This window comes from Gymnogyps californianus, chromosome 19 (assembly GCF_018139145.2).
Source record: "Gymnogyps californianus isolate 813 chromosome 19, ASM1813914v2, whole genome shotgun sequence".
Lineage (NCBI taxonomy): Eukaryota > Metazoa > Chordata > Aves > Accipitriformes > Cathartidae > Gymnogyps > Gymnogyps californianus.
The window spans coordinates 13,201,816-13,219,538 of NC_059489.1; the positions used below are offsets into that span (position 1 = coordinate 13,201,816).

Genomic DNA, 17,723 nt, shown 5'->3' on the forward strand with positions numbered 1-17,723 from the left:
AGATCATTGTAGGGGATCAGACCCAAAGACTGATGCTGATCCCCTAGTCATGCAATCTTCTATAGAGAAATGAGTATGAATCATGAATATTATATGACATCTCCCCTGTAGATGCTGGGGCCTCCTGCAGGACTTGGTGTGTGTCCTTTCTTCAGCCCATGAATGGTTCAGCTGCTCACTCTAACGGGCATAGCTTCCATGGGATAGGGAGTGACCGCCCTCACGGTCCTCTCAAGCTTGGGACCATCATGCAATCATCCTTCATTCAAAGTGGGGACTTGTGTCTCCTGCAGCACACTGCAATACCACGGGATATGTCTTTTGCCTCAAGATGGTTCCCATTTGTAGAAACTATTTACCAAGCTAGAGGGACTGAGAAGGGCTCCCTCCTTGCTAATCCTGGGCTGGTTATGACCACACGGCCTGGTCTGTTGGTCCATACAGCACTGAGCAAGTCCAGTGAGAGACTGAAGAACATCCCAGGCTTGGCTACACTAGATCTGGGAACAAGGAGGTGAAGGGTGCTTGAAACCTATAGAGGGAAGAGTTGAAGCAGAGCCTTTCACACAAGCCCTATAGCCACTTCCAGCTTGTGCCAGCCCCACTCATGTCCCACTCATGGTTTCCAGTTGCAGTGTCTGTGTTCTGAAAGTTGCAGCAATGCATTTTTCAGAAAATCGGACTGCCCTGGAGACCTCCGCAGGGCTCAGCACTGACCCACAGTGGTGGCTGGGGGCCACAACACACTGGAGAGGGAATCCCCTCACAGCACAGTCCCAGTCCAGCCTGTGCTCTGCAGTCAGAGTCCTGCTCCCAGCACGGCCGAGCACTGTGGGCATCCAATGTCAGGGACACTAAGAGCTATTCTGTCCCGCCCCTGAGCACAAAGGATGTCCATGTACTGGCACGGGCCAGATATGCTGTTTCTGAGACTTCTCATGGGTGTGGTAGAGAATGTGATGGCTCTGGACTGAAGTGCTGTGGAGCAGGTCTGAAGGTTGAACAGTACTTTATCCCTGCACATAGGACCTCCTTTCCATTCCTTCTCATTCGCTTTGGACCTGCCATGCAGCTGTAGGCACTTTCTATTGAATCTTCTCCATATTAAAGTGTATTCTGACATCACCAATGAACACAAGAAGATAGGCTATGCCCTGGATTCCCTATGGGGGTTTATTATTAAAAGGTCTTACAGAGCAGCTCTGTTAATTTATGCAGTGACAGTGGCTTGCACAGGATGCACACCGAAGCCCAGATGATTCAATGGGAGAGACCAGGGCATGGCTGCCCTCTGTGCAGCAGACACACGGTGCTCCAGCTGCTGCCCATGCCAACAATCAAGGGCAAGAGAGACAGAGGTCTGGACAAACACACTCCATAGTTTTGCTAGACTTTGAGCAAGGGGATAACAGGGCCTACAGAGATCAGCAGCTGCCCTGCCTTTCCTGGCTTCTTGCTTTCTGGGGTAGCTGCTGGCAAGAGGCTCCAGGTCACCAAGCTGAAATGCTGAGTTGGACGTGACCCCTGTCACCAGATATGTTCTTATTCAGTGTTTGAACCCACAGCCACAGGGCTAGAGAGGCAACACACAGGGCATGACCCACCCAACGCATAGGTCTGCTCCATAGCCTGGCTCAGGTTAGTCCCTGGTGCAGTGGGAACACCCCCCCTGGGCACGAGTCCTCTGCCAGCAGTCTGGGACCTTTCCCAAAGCCCTGCTAGGTCAGTCTGTGGCCTTTCCCACCCACTGAATGCTCTCTCTGCCAACTCAAGCTGGCAAGGCCCCCGCGCCGGACAGAGGGACTGTCCAAGGCCAGCGAGCTGGCTCTGCCTCCAGCTGCACTCCTGTTTCAGAACCGCCTTCATCACTTTATTAATAGTGTTTGTCATTGTGGATTTTGTTTCTTTCCCTCCTTCTGGCATCTAATAAAGAGGCATGGGTCCAGTTTGCACTCATTTTCCATTTCAAATCTCTGCCATGTTTTCTTTCTTTTAGAAAGATTTTGTTTATTACATTTCTAAAATGTAACAAAATAAGAGACAAAGATCAGACATAACCGCAAATGCCGCAAAATTAGGACACGGTTAAACGATGCAGCAATAACCAAAGACATTCAAATGACCTTCTACAAGAGAAGCCAATGTTGCTCACAGAAATGTGGGGAGGCAGCTGCTGGTAAGGGTGCAAGTGTCACCCTTTCAGGGGTGGCCGATCACAGCTAGACCTGCCTGCTGGCCGCGGTGACACAACCCACACGCAGGAAGAACCTGAACTGGGAGCTGGGCTCCACTGGCCTTTAGCAGACATGCTGGGGAGCAAGCGACCCTGGGATGTTGGCACATTACACAAACCCAGTGCAAAGGGCATCCGTGCTGTGTAACGCCATGTGAGCAGGGCAAGCAGACCTAGGTCTGAGACAGAAGCTGCCCTGCCCAGCACTGAGCTATGGAACTATGTGGGCTAAGGGACCTCAGCTAGTGTCTCGTTTTGGTGCTGCAGGGCCCCTCATAGGCAAACCAGCCTTGCAATAGACATGACCACCTTTCTAGTGGAAGACTCCAGGTTGCCGAGTCCAGGCAGCTCTCCATGTCAGTAAGTTTTTTCCTGAATCCAATGCAATGCTATGAGAAAACTCAGGCTGGATTTTTTGGACACTTGTGCCCATGAGCTCAGGAATCTCAGAGTAGGATGGGTAAGCCTGCTGTAGGGCCTGGCCTGAGGAACCCTCCACACTTCATTGAAATGAGAAACCTGCTCATTACGTAGCTGTCAGAGCCATGACTTGGTAGTAGAACCAGTGTCAGTGTTAATGGCAACAGTGATGTTGGTAATGTTAAGTACCAGGGGGCACTTCCAGAGACCAGAGATTCCCATTTCACTGGAAAAGTTGAAAAACATGAGTTTTGGCTGGGGCTGGATTTAAACCAAATTCTGAAAACAATGCTGTTTCCTTTGAGTTAGGAGCATGGTTTGTCCTTTGTAAACAATCCAGGTTGCATTGCCACTAGCAGAAACAGCTAATTGCTAAACACTTATAAATAAAACAAAATCAAATCAAATAACAGTTTAGAAATAACTGCTACTTCTGTCGAAAGCCTCACCCTGCCTGTGTCCTTAGCCCACCAAGGCTGCTGGGAACGGGGCTGTCACCAGGTGTGCAGGGCCCTGCATTCAGTGTCCTGGCAGTAACCGGTGTGATCCAAGCACCACCAGCCCCAGCACACAGGACTCATGAATCAGACCTGGACAATTCACAAGACTAGCCTAAAAGCTGTTTTGCAAACAGAACAAGCAGCAAGAACAAATTTGAGGCTGATAGCCACTTTTTGAGCCTTTTCAGCATACTTAGAACATTACCGCTTATTTTAAGATTTTTAAGTTTATTTTAAGATTACTTTAAAAACTACAAACATGGCCCAGATTCATAAGGACGTGTTTTATCTAACTCAGAACTATTTGCATGTGTTGTCCAGTAAAGTTATAGTAATATTTTTAACAGATGTTTTGCCAGGAAATAGCCCCGGACACATGAGCAGGGCTAAGAACTGGTGGCAAATGCCAGGTAGCATGTGAACTGCAATCCTTAAGTACTTCTAAACTCAAGCCAAATGTAGAAACCACAACCACAGCTGACAAAACTTGAAGTGCTTGTAGCAGAGGGCAGTAGTACAGCAGCCTGTGTAATGCGGCTTGTAGCCCCTGTGCCCTGCCCAGGGCTAGCCCACGGTCAGGGCAGAGGCTATGGATGACTGTGCAGGCTTGTGCTGTGGCTCAGCTCCCAGCTCAACTTCTCCATCCACTGTACTGCATTTCTGGGGACTGTAGGGAGCAGGGTTGTAGCTTTGGCCTTCTGACTGTTTGCATCTCTTTCTCAGCATGGAAAGAGGTTGTGAACAGGAGAGCAGGCCGGCTTTAGCGGCGAGGGGCTTGCTCACAGGGCGCTAGGGAAAAGTGCTGGAGTCTCCACAGGGGTTGTGTTATGTGGCATTAGGCAACATGAAGTCTGCAGGAAGGCCAAAGTACCAGCCCTGGGTCTGCCATCCGTACCTTCAATGTTGTTGCCATGACCAGACCTGAATAAGCTCTGTACAAGAACAGGAGTTGAGACAGCTGGCGTGCTCAGGCTGCCTCACGTCAATGTGAAGACATGTCCTCTGTCTATGATATCCAGAAGTGAAGTTTTACTCCTATGGCTCCTGTAGTCTCGCTGCCCAGGCAGACTGCTCCTTTCTTCAAAGCTTTCATTCTTTCACCCTATGTGGATGACTCTTTTTTTTCCCCCTTTCCCTCTGGAGGGTTTGCTGTGTGTGTCTGGAGCACAGTACAATGTCCCAGCACTATCTCCGCCATCCATCCCTTACACCACCATCCATCACTCACACCCCTGCTGTGGATGGGTCCTGTTAGCAGTGTGCTGGCTGCAGGGACATCTTTCCCGGACGGTGCCAGGAGCTGGGGCTGCCTCTGTGCCAATATAGAGCCTGTGCAGAGAGGCAGTGGTGCCGTAAGAGAAGGTGTCCAAACTTGAGGACAATGCGTGTAAAAGGGGTATCCTCTCCACCCTGTCTCAGCACCTAACTTATCCACACTGGCGGGCCCTCCGAAGAGCCTATCATCTCTTCCGACTGCCAACATAGGGAGCACTGGCTCGATGAGACGTCTAAGTATGGTGGTGATCAGTCACAGAGCAAGTACTCCATTTGCCCAGAGATTTTCCAAAACTCCCAGCTCTCTTGGGCAACATGATGTACAAGTGCTCAGACTTTCACTCCCGGCCACACCGGTGACGACAATGTGCCCCCTCTGTTGCAGAGTGTGATGTGGGGAGGGCTTGCTTGCTTGCTTGCTGGCTGTAGAGCGACCAGGGCTGTGTTTAATACCATTTGGAGCAAAGAAATAATTTCTTTTTCAAGCTGCTGTGAATGAAGAGACTTCAGGCAAAGCTGGGGCTGTGAGTTGAACACCCTGGAATAATCACTGGAAGTGGTACAGTGTGGCCACTGTCTCAGCTAATGGTAGACCTCTCTATTTGAGTCCATCACACAGGGTCTTTTTACAGCTAGTGGCAAGAAATGGGTGCTTTAGGGAGCAGATCATCTCACCTGCTCTTCAGCTCACAGACAGGCACTAGAAATTCCTGTTTCACCCTGATGAATGCAAAGGGAGCCAGAAGTGCCTAGCTCTAGTGCCTGCACTTGCACTGCAACATTTGGTCAGATGGATGCCAACCACAGAGAGACCTCTGAGAGCTGCACCAGGTCACCGACCTGAGACATGCTGTTCTCAAGGCCCTGGATGTTTACTGGAGACCGTTGGTGCTCTGGGTCTGATCAGACAGCTGGCAGTGGGCACAACTCTGGATTTTGCACAGGTGTCAGCTAAGGGGTTTTGTATAGCACAGGCCTCCTCCCAGTTCCCCCAAGAAAGCTCGTTGTTTAGCAAAGGTTTCAAGCTGTTACCTTTTGCAAGGTTAATACTGACCCGGTATTTCTCTAAAAATCACAAGGTCTTGCAGAAGCAGCAGGCAGACATGGAACAGGAGGAGTGCTTTGCCATTGCCTTTTCCATACAGTTCATCACTCAGCAATGTCCCCATGGGCTCTCCCCAGATCCCATCCATGCTGCAGGCTCTGCCAGGCATGCCCACACGTCCCATGTTCACGGGCAATTTGCTAGCAAGGGAAGGACATAGCAGTAGTGTCAATTCTGCAGCACTGCAAGCAGGAGGATAAAGAGGGCTGACAGCTCTTTGGGATGTCCTGATGATAGTCAGAGCCCATGAGGTGGGTTGCCCTCCAGTGAGACACCTCCTACCACAATGTTAGACTCTAGCTACATCACTGTGCCAACCCATTGCCCTGGCAGCCTTACCTTCTTGTGATGGTCACCATGTGCCACCATATCAAACCATAGCCATTCAGCCTCATTTTTAAGGTTCTTAGTTCTGACGTTTTCTGTGTTTGTCTTCCCTTGCTACCACATGACGACAACACCTGCAATGCTGTACATGATATGTACTCTCCAGATTAGCTTCTGGGTGCTACTAGAATATAATAAATTACATAACAGAGGTCACACGAGCCTGCCTGTGCGCACAGTGCAGCATGAGGGAGTCCTTGTCCTGGGACGGGCTAGCAGATGTGCCATGGACATGGATGCACAAGTAGGGAATCAGTTCTCAAGGAATTTGCACCGGTGAATCTGATCACTATGAGTCCACATTAACTTTAAGATCCATTATTTCAGAAACACACAATTTGTCAGTCTGATTTCGTCCCAGATATTTTCAGCCTATTTAGAGGACTGACAGAGAGGTGGATCTTGGAAGTATCTGGGTAACAACCCATTTCCTGATCACCACTTCCTCTACTATTTTTCACCACTCAAGCTTCGTTCTATGAAAAAGGAAGGAGAAATCACTCCTTTTCAAAACAGCTTGAGGGGACAGGTCTGAGGCCAGAGCTGAGCTGCTCCCCTGAGAACAGCCCCTATCTCTCATCATCTTCCCCAGGCTGAAGGCCAGGAGCTGTCCTGGATGAAGACAGCTGCCACTTTCCATCACTGGGCTCTTTGCTGCCGTCTCAGGCCATATGGCCTATGGGCAGCTTGGAGCAGATATCTATGCTGGGAATTTGGAGGCTGGGGAGGAGATACTATCCTAAAACCCCTGGGGGTGCGAACAGTTGGCAAACCTTGCTGAGTGTGGGGATCACAATGCGACCAAATACTAGGCGAGTTAGCCTTGAATGAAGATTTCACGGTGTCATGTTTGCACAGCTCTGTTCATTGGGTCTTGGCACTGGCCCCGCAGAGGGGTTGCACAAGAAGCTGCATGGAATACCTTGTCAGTGATGGGGGGGATCCAGGCTTGTGGCAGGTTTCCTTGATTTGTTTTCCATTCACTGGGGGAGTCCCCTGGCCGCCTTTCCAGGCGCTCCTCCTGAGCTGCAGCTGCTTGCGTGGAGGTTGAAGTGGTGAGCAGGTCACTTCTCCAGGGTATGGGAGGAACGTGCAGATCTGTGGGAAACAGCCTGTAGGCTCCACGCCGTGCCGCTGCCCTCAGCGCCATCACAGGATGGGGCTTTCTGCATCCCTGAGGAGGCACGAGGGAGTTCGATGAGGGGAATCATCCAACGGGGACATCATCTGCAAGGAAAACAATGAGATAATAGCAGTGGTGCATTCCCTGGCAGCCCCAGGATGGTCTCAGAGGAGCAAAGCTCTCTTGTTGTTCTGGGTGCAGGAGCAAGTGGTCAGAGTTGTCTTCTGCCTTGTCAAACATGACATGGCTCTAAGGAGGACCAGGTAGGATTCCTGCTGGAGCTTGTATGTAGCAGGGTTTGATCAGCATTTACAACAAGACAGTGCAAATGTCCACGGGACATTTGCTCACGGGAATCCAGAGCTACTCTTCCTGTCTGAGCACTGTAAACATCAGCTAAAACACACAAAAATCCATGTTTAGTGAGATGGTTTTATCAGCAACATTCCTGCAAGCAGAAGCCCAGGAATACAAACACACCACAACAAACATGTGAAGAATTTGATAAGGCTGAACTGCATCTCTGAACATCTCTCTCCTGGTTTTTCTCTTTGGGTATTTAAAGTTTTATGGTGGGTCACGATTGCTTAAGAGGCACTGCACATGCATTACAGCTAAATGTACTTACATCCACTTCAACCTCCAATGGAGCAAACAGGAAAGCAGGGGAGGATTTAGATGAATCCAGTATCTGAGGAAGTGTAAGCTATGCTCATTCCCATCTCGGTGCATGCAGGAGGTGGCACAGGGGAAAAGGTGAGAAGGTGGAAAGTGAAGATTAGATGTACAGGTCCATGCTGGGCAGGGAATAACTGTGCAGACCATCAAAGTTGCATCATGGTAACCTAAGCGGAAGCCAGCCTTGCGGAAGTGTCATTCATTAAGACGTTTCTAAAGGTTAGAAGCAAAGTGCACTTCAAGGTGTTGTGCCTAATCCTGTGCAGGCTACAGGCAGGAGCCAGGTGCCTAAACATGGGTGTCTCAAGCCTGCAGAGATGTCTCAGGTCCAGCTGCCGTAGGCTTTGCATCCTGTCTGCCAGTCAAGCAGGGGTGTCTCAAACAGTGCTGGAGGCCTCTGCTTAGACACTAGGATCAAGGCTGGAGCCCTGCATGCTTCGTGTGACTGACAGACCTTCCATCTCCTTTTTCTCTTTTCTTTTTGGGTTGCTAAGGTGTATTTGCACGACAGCAGTGGCACTGAGCAGAGGAAGAAGTGTCTGTCCCTATGTTAGATCCTAGAGCAGGGCTCAAGAAGGGTCTTGTTTTGCTCCAATGAGTGGCAGATCCTATTTCTGGTGCGCACCTTGGCACGAAGCTCACTCCTGGAAAGCTAGAAGGAAGCTTGATCCAGGCATTTGCTTGACATGTGGAGACCTGAGATGTGGAAGGGGATTGCTGAGACCTGAGTTGTGGAAGGGGACTGCTGAGACCAAGACAGTGGATTTTTCAGTTTCAGAATTTTCCAGCCAAACAATTTTTTTGTTGGAAGATGAGCTGCTGAAGCCAAAACTGTTTCTCAGGGAGATAAAGTTTTTGCCCACGTCTTAAAATAATTTTTAATTTCAATGGTTTAGTTCATTTTTCCTAAGAAGCAGTTAAAAATATTTTAAAAATAAAATATTTTAGAATTAGCCAACAAAAAATTATAAGTGACCAGCTACCCTTTTTTTCCTCTTGTTTATTTTGCAATATCTTCCTATCTCAATCTGGGATCAGGGAAAATTATAAAAATCATGGAAGGTTTTGCTCTGTGGGAAAACAGCTTCCTCTCAGCTGTGACAAACTCAGAGCAGCCTGCAGAGCCCCAGGTGACATGTGTGTGGGTGGACGATGTGCTTGAGCACTTCAGTTAATGCTGGGTGATTTCACAACAGCACCTCTGCAAAGCCCGAGTAGCACCAAGCACCCGGGCTGGATGAGGGCAGTGATAGCTCAGGGTTTAGCCCTGATGCTCAGCAGTTTTCGGCTGTGACCCTACCTGCAGGTTGCTGGGGGTGGGCTGTGGGCTGCCAGGTGGCAGAGGGACACAGCCAGGGCTCAGCAGAGACGGGAAGTGGAGGCTGGAGGAAACAGCAGACACAGCCCCTTGCTATGATGGATGGTGGGAACAGGGACCGTGTCTTCCTCCCGACAGCCAGCTTTGAGGCAGAGCTGGTCTCGCCAAGCTGCCCCCACACAGGGGCTATCTCCTTGGTGAGTTACCCTGGCTGCATGGTGAGGAATGCTGAAGCCCAAAGGGAGGTCGGGGAACCTGCATCCATGCTCCAGGTCCATACCACTCACCAGGGATGTGCCTGTGCCGCACTTGCCTCAGTTTCTGGTTTCCAAATCTGCTCCGTCCGTGCAGAAATGCTAATCCCCAGAGAGCAGGACTGCAGATCTCTGAGTGCCTGGGCAGTGCACAGGACCTCCCAGGGCTGCAGGCTGGCACAATCCTCAGTCTACATCTCGCCCAGCAGGACAGACTCAAAAATGTGTGTGGTGTCTGTGGGCACTGCACTTGCTGCCCGGGAGATGGGGGAGCAGGGTAAGGGGAGCAGGGCAGCCTGTCTGGGTGTGCTGCTCTGTTACCTCCTCCTGCAATGCAGGAGTGGGAGGAAGGCAGCACCCAAGGGTGTTTGCCCAGAGTGGTCAATCTGCAGGGCAGGGCCAATGCAAACTGCCTGTGTCACAGGCCTCAAGCTCAGCAGCAGCAGGCATTAGGGACAAAATGGGTGAGAGTCACTGGGGAACATATGAGCACCCTACGCTGCTGTGACTCAAAGTCAAGGAAGGGAATATGTGAGATGGTGCCATGGGTGGCATGATCTGGCACTGACCAAAAGTGCCTGGCTACCTTACCTGTCCAGTCACTGCCCCAGAGGCAGTCAGGAGAAGAGTCCATCCAGCCTGGCCCATGTCCCAGGGACACAGGGCTGATACAGGGCTCAGGCTGCCTCAGTGACAAGCTCAGCACCCAGCTCCAGGCTTCAGGGACCATGGGACTTCGTGCTCCTTGTGCTTTCTCCCTTTTCTCCTCTCCACTAGAGCTGAAGACTTGTGTTCCCATGCCCTCAGTTTTGACCTGAAGAACACTGGGAAGTGGCAGTGGGATGCAGGCATTGCATCAGTCAGGAAACCCATGACTTTTCCTGAAAAGTCATACATGAGATGAAGTGTCTGGCCCTTGTGGATCTGCACTGACTTAGCCCAGGAAAAGATCTGGCCAGGGAGGCTGTGGTTGTGGTGCCCCTTTCCTGACCGGATTGACAGAGGCTGCTCTCAGAAGACTCTGGATTTATACATGAGCCAAAGTCTTGGGAAAGAGACACAACCAAGCCCTATCTGAGCCTTTATGGGTGGGCAAGCATGTTGTTGTGGTTTAACCTCAACCAGCAACTAAGCACCACCCAGCCGCTCGCTCACTCCCCCCGGTGGGATGGGGGAGAGAATCGGAAGGGTAAACTGAGAAAACTCGTGCTTGAGATACAGACAGTTTAATAGGTAAAGCAAAAGCCGTGCACACAAGCAAAGAAAAATAAGGAATTCATTCACCACTTCCCATCGGCAGGCAGGTGCTCAGCCATCTCCAGGAAAGCAGGGCTCCATCACGCATAGCGGTTACTTGGGAACACAAACACCATCACTCCAAACATCCCCTCCTTCCTTCTTCTTCTCCCAGCTTTATATGCTGAGCATGATGTCCTATGGTCTGGAATATCCCTTTGGTCAGTTGGGGTCAGCTGTCCCAGCTGTGTCCCCTCTCAGCTTCTTGTGCACCCCCAGCCTCCTCACTGGTGGGGTGGTGTGAGAAGAAAAAAGGCCTTGACTCTGTGTAAACACTGCTCAGCAGTAACGATAACATCCCTGTATTATCAACACTGTTTCCAGCACAAATCCAAAACATAGCCCCACACTAGCTACTATGAAGAAAATTAACTCTACCCCAGCCAAAACCAGCACATTCTCCACCCCTTATGCCATACCATTTACGTCATGCTTATGTCCCATACTATCCAATACATCCTCATTAACCACCACCCCCCTTCCCATCCTTTGATATAATACACAGATATCATTCCCCTAGTCTATGGACCACCCCTGTGAAATGTCTGTAAAATGTCCACAAATGTCCACAAAATGTCCGTTGAGTTCATTTAGTCCATGACTTTGAACTCCACCTGTTATGGTGGTCACTCAGGACAGGAGAGGTGGTGTGTTGTGTGGAGTTATTGAGCACCTAAGCCAGCTCAGATCGGGTCACTGCTGCACTTGCACTGCTTCTTGTAAGGCTTGTCCTCCACTGGTTCAGGTGGTTCCTGCTATAGTAATTCCTGTAACATGCAACTCAAATCATGGGTTACAACAATTTAAAGGTATTTCCATTACAATCTCCACCCCTTGTCCCTTTGGACCAGACCATAAGGTTTAACACTGCAATGAACTCCTCCCCTTGCCCCTGTTCCAGCTTGGACTTATCCACAGACTGCAGTCCCTTAGGGTTGTACCTGCTCCAAGTAGAGCCTTAACTATGAGCCACAGTCTCTTCAGGGGTATGCCTGCTGCAGCATAGACTTATCCACAGCTACAGTTGCTTTGAGGTGCATCTGTTCCAGCGTGGCCTTATCCATGGGCCACAATGCCTTCAGAGATATACGTGCTCCAGCATGGCCTTACCCACAGCCGCAGTCCCTTCAGAAGTAAACCTACTCCAACATGGCCTTACCCATGGCTGCAGTCCCTCCAGGGCTGTACCTGCTCTGTCGTGGGCTTATCCATGGCCACACGCTTTGAGGTGCTCCAGCATGACCTCATGCACAGCCACTAATGCTTCAAGGTGTACCTGCTGCAGCATGGACTTATCCACAGCCACAGATGCTTTGAGGTGTACCTTCTCCAGCATGGACTTATCCTTGAGCCACAATCCCTTCAGAGGTATACCTGCTGCAGCACAGACATAACCATGGCCACAGATGCTTCAAGATATACCTGTGCTGGTGTGGGCTTATTCACAGCCACCAATGCTTCAGGGCGTCCTGCTCCCGCGTGGACTCATCCACAGGTCACAGTCTCTTCAACTCGAGTTTACACTGGAGTTCCAGCCTGTCCAGTACAGCAGCACAGTAACAGCAGCGATGCCCTGGCCATCTGCCAGCCCAGGCGCATCGCCATTGCTGTTATCGAAATGTTCCCAGGCACAGCAGAGTAAGATGATAAGCAGTACAGCAGTACAGCAAGCAGCGAAAGCAAAAAGCAGCCACTAACAAGCACTAGACTCTAATATACAGTAAGGCAAGCAAGCCCCATGGCAAGCACAGGAGCCTGCCAATTGATAGCTAAACAGCAATAACAGCTATAAATTCAATCATCTAGCACATTCCAGTCAAATCTGTTGTTATCTTGAACCCTTTGAGTCCCATGCTGGGCGCCAAAAAGGACTGTCGTGGTTTAAACCCAACCAGCAACTAAGCACCACCCAGCCGCTCGCTCACTCCCCCCATGGTGGGATGGGGGAGAGAATTAGAAGAGTAGAAGTGACAAAACTCGTGGGCTGAGATACAGACAGTTTAATAGGTAAAGCAAAAGCCATGCACACAAGCAAAGAAAAATAAGGAATTCATTCACCACTTCCCATCGGCAGGCAGGTGCTCAGCCATCTCCAGGAAAGCAGGGCTCCATCACGCGTAACGGTTACTTGGGAACACAAACGCCATCACTCCAAACATCCCCTCCTTCCTTCTTCTTCTCCCAGCTTTATATGCTGAGCATGACGCCATATGGTCTGGAATATCCCTTTGGTCGGTTGGGGTCAGCTGTCCCAGCTGTGTCCCCTCCCCACGCCTTGTGCACCCCCAGCCTACTCGCTGGTGGGGTGGGGTGAGGAGCAGAAAAGGCCTTGACTCTGTGTAAGCACTGCTCAGCAGTAACGAAAACATCCCTGTATTATCAACACTGTTTTCAGCACAAATCCAAAACAGAGCCCATACTAGCTACTATGAACAAAATTAACTCTAGCGCAGCCAAAAGCAGCACACCTCTAGGGGGAAGTGAATCTAATCCTCATCCATGCTACATTGCTCTCTGAACAGAAAGCAAGGAGGCTTATAAACCAAGCATCTGCTCCAGCGGATCGCCAGTGTCTTACAAGGAAGTACCCATGAGCTACCACGGCGTATTCCAGCTTTTTGAATTTAATATTTATAGGCAGAGAGAGATGGGACATGGCCTGTACTGTGTATAGCCTTGCAATTTATGTGTTGGCAGCAGTGGTTGATGGGAGATGTGCTCTGAGGCTCAAAAGTGTGCTTAAGCTTTGTAAATACAATCAGTTCAGGCTGAAGCGAGTGAACAACGTGGTATATTTTGAGGCCAAATTTGACTTCAGAAAAAAACACCATTGAGCCAGTGGTACTTGAGTGTGTTGTGAAAGCATGCGTCTCCGAGGTCACAGTGTGACCTCCTGGTTCAGACACTAAGGATCTCAGTACACTCACTGCAAATTAAAACGTTACGTATGCTCTGAGTGCAAAAAGATTGTACACAGTGCCTGTAAGAATCCTTCCTGAAAGACTCTTGCCTCTGCTGGTGGTCTTGCAGCTTCGGCACTGGATGTCTGGCTCATGCTCTCTATTTTTCAAAAACATTAACAATCATAATCCATATAAAACTGTCATATTGGTTCAACATGTACGTCACCAAAGCCCTGACTAATTTATCAAAGATTTAGTGTTCAGTTGAACAAAGTCTCATTTTTGTAAGCAGATGCAGTTTGCTGGATTGTCCTGTCATCACCCACTGTTTCCACTGGAAAGATGCATCATATCAGCAACTTCTAAAAGTTAAAAGAATGTACATTTTAAAATAGTAATGTAAACACTTATTGCATGTTCCACGTTAGTCATGAATTAAATAGAGAGCTTAGGGGCTAATGCTGCTTGTGTCAAAGTGGATCTGCAGCCCTACAACCACCAGTGGATGGATATGCAGTAGATTGGTTGGCCATCACAGTGGGGATGGTGCATTGCATAGCAGTTGCACCACTAGAAATAAGACCATGAGCTGCTCAAGGGAGCTTAAATGCTCAAGCAGAGGTGGAAACTGAGATTGTCAGTTCAAAGATGTGGCACACAACACAGCCCTGGCCTGTCTGGATGCCTGCGGGGCTGTTTCCACGTGCAGTGGCAGCACGTCAGACTTTGGTAGGAATAGTTGAGCACAGGAGATGGGGAAAGGGCTGCAAAGGCAAGTGGAGAAGGCAGTGGTGGGAAGCACACAGCAGAAGGGAGAGTCTGGTGGTAAGGACTGAGTTTGGAACAAGAGTGGTTTTGCATTTTGTTCCGGAGCCCAGACAGCAGGGTTGGGTATGGACACAGTCTGTCCCCAGCGATGCTCACGGGGACAGTTTTATGTCCCACCTGCAAAGTGACACAGGCACCTTTGGGACCTCATCCCTGGCCAGAGCGTCCACCCCATGGGCACCCTACATGGAATCTCCCAGCAATGAAACACAGTGTAAAGCAGGACAGACGGACGCAGTATCTGACCTGCAGCCAGTGGGACACGGCCGTGGGGGAATGATTAGGGCAGGTGGGGGCGGACAGTGAGATGGATGAGAAAGCAGATGGCAAAATCCCTGCTGGTGCAGGGTAGGAAGATGGGTGTGAGACAGTCCTGGCACACGTAGCATGGAGGAGATGGTATCGTATACAATGCACTATTCTTACTTCCTTATACAGTAAATTGGTAACTTTTTTGTATTAAATCAGATTTTATCACTGAATCAATCTTGCACTTTTCTATTCTTGTTCTCTACAAATGACCTTTTTTAGCTCTCCTCGGCTCTTTCCTGATGGGACTCATTAGGAGCTGGTGCTGATTTTTACAGGCATTCACTTTCACTTAGCATTTGGAGATTTTTTTTGGACAATGCTTTGTTGAAATGGTCCTTGCAGCTTTCTTCTGCTGTGCTTAGTATCAGCAGCTCCTCCTGGGTCATGTGGCTGCATCCCACAAATATATTTGGCGTGAGCTGAATCCTTCCCCTCCCTGTTTCTGGTGAGACATGAGTACCATCAAGGGAAGCACCTCCTTGCCCAGATGTTTGTAGAAGCACAACCTGAATTTGCAGAATTTCCTGAGAGTTTTCCCAATGTATTTGGACCATAAACCCCACATAAACCTCGGAATAGAACAATGTGGTAAACAAAGAAACAACTCCTCCCATCCTTCAAAGACTCTCAAAATTTTTTACCTAATGTGGTCAAATTCTTCATAAAGGCTTTAACTCAACCATGTGTGCTAATCACAACTTTGATGTCAAAGAACAGGTTTTGCATGCATATTTTATTTTGCAGGGTGTTTGTACATTTCCTGGTGTAAAAGCTAGCTGGTGTCTGCTATCTGTCGTTTGCTAACTGTATCATGTAATTAGCAGCCTATTCTGTGTTGTGTGGAATTACTTCTGTCACCCAGTTTTCTCAGCAAACCAGAACCTTATATAAAGGAAGATTGTTCTCATTTGTAGATCTGTTCTGTATTTCTAACAGTTCAAGAGCTCTCTCATGTGGATGCCCCATGACTGTGTTTTTTCATAACACCCCTGGCTTTCTGCAAATATTCTGTGCTTATGGGTGGAAATTCTTCCAGCAAAGCAGCCAAAGATGCAGACCCAGAAGACAAGAACAGAATCAAGCAGGCAATAGGGAATCTGAAGTCTTCCCCTGCAACGTGTCTAACGCAGGAGAACAGATGGAGTAATTAATTGTCTGTGGTCTGATTGTTTCACAAATCCTAGTCTTTGTTTACTGTTTCAAGGGTTGGTTGGGGACTGCGTCCTTACCAGCTCCTCTTCTCTTTCAGGGGTCACTTTGGTGTCTGCTTCTCTACCTGATCATCCAAAGTGGAGCAGCCAGAATCTGGACCAGTCCCTTCAGGCACGGTGATGAATGGTGTGATCAAACAGGATCGCTCGGACCACAAAAGTGCACCAGGTGGAAATGAAGAAGAAAAGGCACCCAAAGAAAAGGCTGCCAGCGAAGTGAGAGCTGGCACCAAGCTCCAGCCACCACCCTTTGCGGAGCGGAAGAACGGTAAGTTCCTCGCCCAGCGGTGTCAAGAGAGGGGAAGTGAGACTGGATAAATGTTGGTTTAGCATCTCGCATGTGCTGGGTTTGCAGCTCATCATTATTTTTATGTGTGGTGCTTTTGAGGGTGTTTCTGATGGCAACATTTTAAGATTTAATGGAAGTGGCTCCTCAGCTCAGTATTTCTGGGTCAACCTTAAATGCTGTTGTCAGACTTGAGGCAGTTACCATGTTATTTGCGATCCAAGTGTTTGGTATAATTTTGGCTGAAGTGTGGCATTTCAAGGTCTTAGGAAGAGACTGGTGTTCTGACTGTAGTTATGTGATTTGCTGGGGAATTAGGGTGATGTGAAGTTGATCAGTGGAGAAGAAATGGAAAGGGTATTTCATTAGCAAAGGCACTGATAGACCTGTTCTGCTCTCACAGAGCACTGGATGCTTCAGATGATAACCTTGTCTTCGCAAAATTGCTTCAGATCAATGTAACAGAGAGCAGAATTTGGCCTGGGTCTCTACAAAGGTCATTTGTGTTTCCTTGGTCATGGGTCCAGCAACTAGTCTTGCTGGCAGATATGGGTCCGAGTTTCGGTGGAGATCTGTTGGCAGAAAGCTGATGGACAGAAAACCCCACAATTCAGCCTGCACAAAGCATGCTCAGGCTGAAGAGTTGTTTGCCATTTCTTTCAGGCAACTGTATAATATATGAAATGAAGAAAATTCCTTTTGTGCACTCTAAGGCTTTCAACATTAAGTCCTCAAAATATCATGCAATGTGAAAGTGCAGCTCAAAGGCATTATTTTTGCTTTGCGTCTTTGATTGTTTGCATTATTGTACAGGACCCAATTTTTCTCAATCACTATAAATCAGAAATAATCCAAATGATGTCATCATGGCAATGTACTGGTGTCAGACTGGAGTAACACAGCAGAGATCCAGGCCCAGAGTCTGCCCATAGTCAGACTAAGTCACACCAGCGAGGGCACTTTTTTCCTACAGTCCCAGATATCAAAGTGCACCTAAGATAATATGAAAACAACAGGAAAGATGACAGGGACTTGTAAAGGGGCAGACTGTTTGGTGATGTAAAAAAATCACATTTTCTCTGTAGCTTTCACATACTTATTTTTTGCATCCATTTTCCCGCATGGTTTTTGTTATGGGAAGGCAAAGAAAGAAACATTTCCAGGTGCCCATAGGCAAAAAGCTGCCTCCCAGCACGACCAGCAGACATGCAGATACTGATTGCACTAAGCCCTGCAGCACCGCGAGCATCTGCCTTGCAGCTGACCCTGTGTCAGAGGTTCATGCTCCCCAGGGCTGTCGGTTTCGTGGCCGACCGGGACATGGCTCCACCTCTGCAGCCCCTCTACGCTGGGCTGTTTGCAGAGCCTCTAAGCGAGAAGAGCCCCCCACAGTCTGGGCATCCCTCCAGCCCTTTGCTCTCCTCCTTTTGCTGCTTTTCCCTTTCTTTCACACATTTAGACAGCACAGGGGCTCGGCTCTTCCTGCCATCCCTATTTGGGAACAGACGGTTCCCTTCATCTCACATCATCTCAGGAGCTGGCAGGCCCGCCAAGTGTCACGCATGTCGTGTGGCACCCAGGCCTGCCTTTGATG

General features: G+C 49.1%; 1 protein-coding gene across 1 annotated transcript in view; it reads left to right on the forward strand.

Moving 5' to 3' along the window:
- Positions 1-16,061: 16,061 nt before the first annotated feature.
- The window catches only part of MYOCD (myocardin), a 113,668-nt gene continuing 112,006 nt past the window's right edge, over positions 16,062-17,723 (forward strand). Inside the window, exon 1 of the mRNA XM_050908276.1 lies at positions 16,062-16,111. The gene's annotated coding sequence lies outside the window, so the exon portion shown is untranslated. The remainder of the gene's footprint in view (positions 16,112-17,723) is intronic.